We start from the raw sequence: 10,161 nt of genomic DNA on the forward strand, positions 1-10,161 counted from the left end.
ACTGTGGAAGGTGGGAGGGAAGAGGATGGTGGGTAGTAAGTTGTTATGAAGGTTGCTAACTACCAGCAGTTGCTGATGAGTTTGTGTCTGTCCTGAGACTATGTGCTGGTACCCCGCTGTGCTCCTGCATCCTTATTTCCTTGACACCCCTCTCGGAGCTCTGTCAGTCTTCCTGTAGCAGTTGCCTGCTGCAGCCTTTTCCTCCCCTCACCCCATGGCACCAAGGCTGTGCTGGGAAGGGTGCTGGCAAGCAGGCTGGAGTTGTGCCAATTTCAGGTACATGCCAGAACCCTATCCATGCAAACAGTGAATGCACACCCCCTGACATCTCTCACCCTGGCCTTAGCTCTCCTCCACTGCATGTTATAAAATTCTGGCAGTTCTCTAGACCAAGTTTCATTTGGATGACTAGAACGGTCTCTGTTCTAATGGGTGCCTATGGGATCTTGAAGCTCTGTGATAGAAACCAAACCATACTGAGGAATGAGGAAAGACTTTATTAAAATCTGGAACTCTTGTCTTCCACAAAGAAGATACCTCCTTCATCTAATGCCATCTTTATAAAGCCCTGAGGCAGGGGGGCAGAGGTGTTGCCATACAGACAGCATCGCAAGTCCTGCAGCTGGTTTCTATTACTGAAGTGGCTTTGTTGGAATTTAGAAGCTAAATTGTGTCAGTTAGCTGTAGAGCAAGTCATCTCAGTCAAAAACAAGGTTAGTCATAAAACAAATAAAAAACCAAGTTTTGATGTTGGAAGTTTTTCACAAACATATATAATTTATATTACCCCACTACCTGTGAATCTTAATCTTTTAACAAGGTTATTCTAAGAGCATGCTTAACATTTATCTACTAAAAATGCTCTAAACGTATTTATGAGGACTGTAAGTAAGCACACACTACTCTCATTAAAGTTTATCCTGTAAGTTTGTCTAAAGAAATTTGACAAAAGGAAAAAAAATATGTATGCATATATTTTGAAAAGAAAAAAGAAATGTTAATATCAATAGGTGATAGAGTTGTGGAAGATTCAAAGATAATTTAATACTAAAATTCTATAGGCACAATATTAAAATTCAGTTAAATGGCTGGTTACAATATCGGTATGGATACCGAACACGTAAAAACAGCAGCTAGCTAGATAATGCATTGTGAGAGTAGATAGCAATTTCAGTAGCCAAATGAATGAAAATTCAGAAAACAACTTCAGCAAATTCATTAATAAAAACTATAAAAGGCCAATATGAAAAAAGAAAGAAAAGTTTGTTTCTAAGGAGCAACACAAAGGAGAACTTCATAAATGGAAGCCCAAACTTACCTTGGATAGGAAGACACGATGTAATAAAGTTGTCAAGTCTCATCCAGTTAGTATAAAATTCAAAGAAATCCCATCAAAATGTCAAAGGAATATGTTGAAATTTGACTAAATTTTCTTAAATTTCATATTGGAGAACAAATATTCAGAGTGACTAAATAATTGAACAAAAATTAACCATTCAAATGTATAATAGTAAAATATCTGTATTTATGTCTACCTATATATCATGACAGGAATACACAAATCAATGGGAAATAGTAGAGCCTTTTTTCAAATGACAAATGTAGTTCTTCATATTAGTATGGAAATGATTAATTATATAATGAACTTTTTTCTAACAATTGTGTAGTCATTTCAAATAAAAAATGTTTACATTTTTCATTACACAACCAAGATAAAAGACAGGTAAAATCAATACTTATGTTTTTAAAAGAATTTACTGTAAAAGTACTAAAAAATTATGAAGATCTTTAAATATGACATATAAGACTAGAGAAAGCTTTTATTTACATCATTGAAATTTGGCAATCAAAATGAAAATGACAGATGAATATACTAATATATCATTTTAAGTATTAGCAAGGTTAATTTTTCCTGTAAATAAACTCAATGAAAAAGTTCATTTACAATAAATGATAAAGGAATAAGGCCTGCAATATGCATGTTCTTTTGAAAAATAAAGAAAATATTAACAGATCAAATGGTGAAAGTCCTAAAAAGGCAGAACAGGAAAAAAAGAAAGAAATTTGAACTATATGACCTCTAGCATAACAAGATACATATATGTAACAATGAATACTATGTAATTTTCAGAACTCGGATTGGCAGTTTAAATTAATTAATACAAATCTTTGCTAATTTGTGTGATACTATTGTTGCACATTATTATTAGGAGCACAAATTGACACAAACTACCAAGAAACTTTGTTATTTTTTGTTTTGTTTTAAAGATTTTTTATAATTCATTCACTTGATAGAGAAAGAGCACAAAGCAGGAGGAACAGCAGACAGAGGGAGAGGGAGAAGCAGCCTCCCCACCAAGCAGGGAGCGTGATGCAGGGTTGATCCCAGGACCCCAGAATCATGACCTGAGCTAAAGGCAGTCACTTAACTGACTGAGACACCCAGGTACCCCTACCAAGAAACCTTGTATCCATTTTTATCAACATGGAAAATCTCATCTTTAATCTATCAGTTCTATTTTGAGAAGTGTATGGTACCTATATGCAGATATACTTACATGCAGAATTATTGATATATAAAATACTTTGTAGACTGTTTTTAGTAGGGGAAAAAAAAATATTTAGAGCAACAAAACATCCACAGTTATATACCTGGAGATCCTGTCTCTGGAAAAGAGAAGATAGTATAAATTTAATATAGAAGAGTTTATTTCATGTTAAGGTTACACTAATCACTAATTCTGCCTTTATAACAGAAATTTTCTCATGCTTCAATTTATTTTATTTAATTACATTTCACTGATAGTTTTTTGTTTGTTTGTTTGTTTGTTTGTTTATTTCTTTTGACAGAGAGAGAGAGCACAAGTAGGCCAAGAAGCAGGCAGAGAGAGAGGGAGAAGCAGGCTCCCTGCTGAGCAGAGAACCCCATGCAGAGCTCCATCCCAAGACCCTGAGACCATGACCTGAGCCGAAGGCAGAGGCTTAACCCACTGAGCCACCCAAGTGCCCCCCATTTCACTGCTAGTTTCAAAGATGCATTTTTGTTGGTCCTATCAGAATATTTTTATGGCAAAAAAAAAAAAAAATCATCCAGGAGTAGGCATAGCAATTATGCACAAAGTTATCTCCTGGTTTTTACTCTGGTTTTATTTTATTATTTTTTTTTTTAATCCCACTGTCTAGATGACGAATGAGGGAAATAGCCCTTAGGACATGATGGGTAAATAATATGAAGAAACTTGAACTAGCTTCATATTATCCTCAGACTGGAGAATGAGTGTGAAGCCCATTTGTTTGTAATTTGTTAATACCACACAATATACAGGACTCTAGTAAACTAATATAAGCTTTTACTAAGTAAGATTTCTCAGTAATGCATTTCTCATATATAAATATAAACAGTAGAATAAAATTATTTCCTACTTCAGAGGTCTAAACACACTGGATGTTAAAGATGACATGAGTTACTTTAAATGCTGCATTTCTCCAATAATGCGAAGTTCACAGATTATCACAGCTCTTATAAAATGAACATTTGAAAAGTTTAGAAAATTACTGATGGCTCCTCAAGACATGGTGGCATCCTAAATTTAGGCCTCTATCTATCTGCCAGATGGGGTCACCAGGCCATTCCCTGGCTGCTCAGAATATGCCACTGGGTCCTCTTGCCTGTTCTGTCAGTGGTGAGAATTAATACACTTTAAAGAAATGCTGAACTCCAGCTGGGTGAAACAAAGCCAGAGTCAGAGGCCAAGGGTTTAATAAATTAGAAATGCCCATCAATTTACTGGAGGAAAACTGCTAATCATGTGATTTCCTGAACATTCACTAAGGAAAACTTCTGTTTATGTATGAGGAGTGAGACTGTGTCACACCTACTGAGACGCATGTCCCTGAAACGCCTCTTGGCCACCTCAGATTTTAGCAATTTTGGAGACAAAATGATCTAAAATGACTCTCAAATTTTATTTTATTTTATATTTTTAAAGATTTTATTTATTCATTTGGAAAAAAGAGAGTGTGGGTGTGTGCTGGAGGGTGGGGTTGGAGCACGAAGAGTAATGGGGAGGAAGAGGGATAGACAGCGGCTGTTCTGAGCACAGAGCCTTAAAGCGGCTTGATAGCAGGACCCTTGATAGCTTGAGATCATGACCTGAGTCAAAACCGTACACTTCATCAACTAAGCCACTCCTCAGACACCCCAATTCTCAAATTTTAAATGTGCGATAACTTTGGCCCACAGACATGGCACTGGATGTGGATTGTGGCAGAAACATTTAATATTTCTGCAACATTATTTTTTAAGATTTTATTTATTTATTTTTCTGAGAGAGAGAGAGAGAGAGAGAGAGCATGAGGAGGAGCAGAGGGAGAAGCAGACACCTTGCTGAGCAGGAAGCCTGATGAGCACTTGATCCCAGGACCCTGGGATCATGACCTGAGCCGAAGGCAGACACTTAACTGATTGAGCCACCCAGGCGCCCTAAACTTTCTGCAACAATAGTTCTCTGCTAAGTCATAATAATTTCCAAGTCAAGGTAGATAATGTATCTGATACTCTGGCTTCCCAGTTCCTTCACTCCTTCTCCTCCCATGACCATTACCTAATCCCTTGCTCATTATCTACCCTTGTCAATATCAATATCCGGCTACTATAGTCACAATATCAACATGACCCTCTGGACATCACCTCTATCTTTCCAGCTCACTCTTTTTACCATCCCATCTCTAATAACTCTTGGACACCACTGGCATGTTTTATCGATTGACCCAGCTACATTTGTATGTCTAGAGCCTCTGATGTCCTTACCCCTCCATTCACACAGGTTAAATTCTATATTCCATCATTTACCTACTCCCTTGTGTACATTCTCAACTTCTCTGCCACTCTCTCCTTTCATCATATGCACCCGATGAAACTCCAACATTCACTTTAACCTAAACCCACTCATACCCTGCCTGCAAACCCAGTTCCTGAACATGGCTGCCTGAAGGTTTTAATTTAAATTAATGACCATTATCATCAAGGAGACCATTCAATTCAGCTGCTATTTCATGTACTCTCTCTCCTTAAATCACCAAGACCTCCTTCTAATCTGCCAGTTAATTGGTATCCTGCTCCCTCACCCCCTGAGAAAAGTAAAGACATGAGAAGAGAAATTCTTTATCTCCTGAGTATATGAATCTCCTTGCATGGGAAACACATACTGTGCCTTCTGGATGAATAGTTATTGCCATTATCGAAGGACAACTCTTTCATCTCCATATTAAATCATTTCCCCTCCCCCTATGAAAGGAAATCCACTGGGTGATTCATGTCAGCTTTATGTTCTAGCAGAAATTTTAAAAAGTGGTTATAAACATAGAAACGTATAATTTCAATCTTATTAAAAAATCACTTTTAATACCACCTTCACTGCCTGCCTCATCTTTCTTCACCACCCATCACAAAGTTCCTTAAAGGGGTTGTCAGCAGATGTTGGTTTAGGTGTCTGGTCTCCACTTCCTCTCCCTCATTCTCTTATGAACCCTAATCTGCATTTTTACCACTGTGCCCAGACCGTGTGTACAGGATATTGTATCCACTTTGCCCAATCTTGTGGCCAATATTTATAACTGGAAATTCTGCCATTATCAGTATCATTTGGTATCTTCAATCACTCTATCTTTGACCAAAATAATACTTCCCATAAAAGAGTTTTAAAATATTCTATTTTGTGAGGCTTTCTCTGATCTCTAAGACAAGAGGAGTCCCTTGCCACAACATGCTTCCATAAAACATGTATGTTTGTTTGTTTTGTTTGTTTTCAGATTTCTTTATATGATTTGCATACCACATGAATTTTCTGCCATCTTCTTAAGAATAAAATGTCCATTTATAGTACCATAATTCCAGTGCTTAACACACAGCTGGCATATAGCAGTTTCTCATTAAATACTTTAAAATGAGGAAATGAATGCATATATATTTTATAAGATATTTCCTGTTTCTTTTCTCTGGTACTTCTGACACCCTATTAGTTTTATTCTGAAAAAAGAGAATAAAGAGCTCCAGGAAAACATCCTGGTTCACCCTCCTGTCTAACCATGGCATCAAATAACACAGAAATCTAAAATAATACCTAGTTACTTTGCTAATAGAGTAGGGATAAAAAGAGTAATATTGAAATAACATTCCAGGGTAGTATGTGAGTTTGTATAAGTTAGAGGTTATAAATATTTCAGACAGAACAATTTGAAATACTATCAGATATTTCTGTTTATGAAATAAATTTAAAAAAAAGAAATAAGAAACAAATCTACATTGATTAGTTAGGGTAATGTTTACAAATTTGGTGATATTTCCATCAAGAGAAAATTGACATCAAAGCCTTATCATAATTTGTGATTCCAGATCTCTCTGTTCTTTCTTGAACAGCCAGGTCAAATAGAGCCTCAGAGTCTTTACACATTTGTTCCTCTAGGACTCTAGACAGAGCTCTCTGTGATTTGTGCTTTCATTTCCTTTGGTCTTTGTTCAAATTAAAATTGTGCCCTCTCACTAATACTCCCTTGCCAGCTTTATTTACTTCATAGAACTTATTATCAACTAACATACTGCATATTTGACTCATATATTTTTTTTCTTTGGCGCTTCTCTCCATTAGAATGTAATCATCACGTGGGCAAGGATTTCTGTTTCTTTTATTCACTGTGATATATACAGCGACTTAAAAATCATCTGGCATAGGAAAGCACTCATTATATTTTGACTGAAATTAATGAACTTATCTTTTAGTGTCATTCTTTACAAAGCAACACAACTGAGTTACCTGCTGAGGCCACTACTCCCATAAAATAAGCATATGCTAATTACAATAAAATTAATTATATTAAGTTCAATTATAATTAGTTAAGGTTCATCTGCTTGAGGAGAGTTTCATCCTCATCTCAAGGTATCTGTGAAATTAGAGGGCCATAACAGGATTGAACTTCTATATTTCTAAAAGTTTTTCACCCAAGTTTGTCCAGCTCATGTTTGATTCCATCACCCAAAGCTTTCCCCTTTGATGCTTACCTGAACCCAACCATCAAATCAATAGAGCATTGTCTCTAATCTTTACCAAACAAAAACATAATATTCATGTCTTTCATACAGGACAATTTCTTTTATACATGACCATTTTTTGGATTACTAGTAGAATTTACTAGATTTTAAATGACTTGGAATACATCACAGAATGCTAATGACTGATTGCATGGTTCACATTTTTGTTCTTAGAAAGTACCCCAACTCAAGTTCTCCTGTGGCTGGCATAGTGGACACCCAGGGCTCTAAGGTGACATCATCTGTGCCAGTGGAGGAGAAGCTCTTGAATGTCAGACTAGGAGAACTGCCAAGCTGGATGGTGATGTGAGAGTTCATCCCAAAATCATCACTAGAGTGTTTCAGAAAGGTTGCTACCGGTATTACAAGTATGTCAAAGTGAAGAAAGTGGGTATCGCTGCGATTTCATATGGTGCTGGCCCTTGAAGGGCCTATCAACTAAGGTCATTCTTACAAGGAGACATGAGCAGCTACTCAAGTGCCACTGAAGAGGGCCCAGTGTGGAGGCACATTCTGCATTCTTGACCTTGACTTTTGCCTCTCATCTATGAATCATATCATATTCTGATTGAGAATTAACACCCAATAAAAGATGACTATTATGGCGGATGTGGGAGGGTGTAGGGTAGGGTATAGTACTCCACTCATTTCCCCAGCACAATTTCTAGGTCCCTGTCATGTTGTCTCATTCTCCTCTGGTCCCTCTCTCCCTGCTTCTCTCCCCTCTCCTCAACCCCAGACCCACATTACTACTTATATATATTAAGCAAAGTAGCTTAAGATTTTAAAAAAATTTTGTATTTAGTCAATGCAAACCCTCACAATTATTTCTCAATCAAGTAGTTTATCAAGACGAATTCCTAATAAAGCCACTTCTTACCCCAAGAGAAAATCTGGTTTACATTGTATTTACTTGGGGGGGGGGATTAGCATGTAGTCATGTAATACAAAGTCAATCAATGTGGGCTATTTTACTTTTTCAATTGTGCTTCCCCTTAAAATACATATACTCACTTTGCTGAAACCACCAAGAGGCAGCTGTGTGGACAGATGGCCTGTGTTGACTACTTGTAATAAACTATATTAAATGCAATTAACACATTTTCTTACTTCTAACAGGAAGTAGTTAAGTGTCATCTATTTCAGACCAAACTACCTTTTGGGTGTACACATGTATTCATAAATCTTCAGATGCCATGCGTTTTTTAAGTGAGCACTTCTGTTAGCATTTATAAAAATGTCTAGACTTCTTGATTATAATTATTGCTAGTTATAAAAAAATAGGAAAAGTATCTACACTGGTCATAATGATTTGGTCAGGATACCTTTGAATAGTAGTTTTGCTTTAGTGATTATATCTATTTGGAGTTATTATTAAATAGTTTTTGAAAAAAATTATGTTTACTAAAGAAGCAACTACATTTAATTTATATGAAACAGTTACAACAAAGAAAAAATAAATTTACTTTTTCCTAGAAAAATTTTTAGCAATAAGGTCAAGTAAAATTTACGAGCATGTAAATAGGTCATGGAAATGTCAATGTGATAAAACTCTATATGTTCTAAAATAATTAGTTTTCTCATTAAATATCAGTTCATAAGGATGTGGTCCATAAGTCGAAGTTATGAATGACACGTTATTTTTTGATCAAATATTAAAGCTTATTGAAAATTTAAAAATCCAAATAAATACAATAACAAGTATTTGTTAAATATTTGCTAGATCATTAAAAAAAATAAGCATATCACCAGTGTAGCTACTATCATTATTTTTATTCTGTAAAGGAGAAACCTAAATACAGAGAAAGAGTGAATAAATTGCCTAGGATCACAGTTGGAGTGTTTTGGACTTCAGTTCTTAGCAGTCTGAATCCAAATCATGAGCTCTTAACACCATGCTACAAAGCCTGCCAATATGAGTTCCAACTGTCTTTTAGGAGATGAGATGTAAGACTGAAACCAGCCACTAAAGAGTTGAAAAGCATTTGTTGATTACATGAAGTATAACTTTTTTCTTTGTAAAAATTGGACATTTTTCATAGTTACACATATGAATATTCAAATATTATATATATATATATTACTTAAAAAGAAAAATCTATAAATGTTGAATTGAAATGCCCCAGTTTAAAAATTAATGTGTAATATCAATACCTATAATTGATGTTTTATGTGGCATTTAGAGGAAAATGATACCATTTCTAAATCATTTTTAGTAAAGGTCTAAAAAAATCATAATAAAAATACAACATAATTTAAAATAAGTATAATTGATTCCTTAATAATTTACATGATGAAATGGTCTGAAAACTATTTTGGACATTATTATGGTATACAACTCCATCTTTTACAAGGTTCATACTTTTCTTTGATGTTTAATATTATGTACATAATTAAAAACCAGACATCATTAAACCATCTAACCGTACATGGAAATCTGTATTACTGAAGTGACTTATTGTATATATATATAAATAAATATAAGCCATGTCAAGAAAAATAATTCTCTGGAAGAGATACCATTAGCTTTTATTTCTAATATGCTCCCTATTAAGTCATAAACTGTAACTTTGAAATAAATGTAGAAACAACAGCAACTTAAACAACTACCTGTAATATCATATCATGAAGGAGGACTAAAGCATTCTGAATTACAGCACATGGTGAGCCTATTTTAAAGATTTGAAAGCAGCACCTTTATAAAGAGTACCTCTTTAATAGAAATGTCAACAATATCTATATCTATTTTTCATTTTCACTTACATTTATAAAATGTCAAAAGGAATATATTTTGGATTTAAAATTTCTTTGACATTTATTGTCGTGAAAAAAATGGAATGTGTGTTATGAGATCGATCATCAAGTATCAAGTTTACTGAGCATTTGATGTCACCATTGTTAGTGTTACTTTGTAGGGTATAAATGAACTGAAGTAAATTATTCAAATCTCCTACCCAAAGGTTGGAATTCATCTAATGCAGCCTCAGAATTGTGATAACAACAATAGGGAATCTAGAAAAAGTAAGCTACATAATTCTAACCTCAGAGTGTTTATAGACTTTGTGAAAAAGACT

This window comes from Lontra canadensis, unplaced genomic scaffold (genome assembly GCF_010015895.1).
Source record: "Lontra canadensis isolate GAN:19392208 unplaced genomic scaffold, GSC_riverotter_1.0 scaffold27, whole genome shotgun sequence".
Lineage (NCBI taxonomy): Eukaryota > Metazoa > Chordata > Mammalia > Carnivora > Mustelidae > Lontra > Lontra canadensis.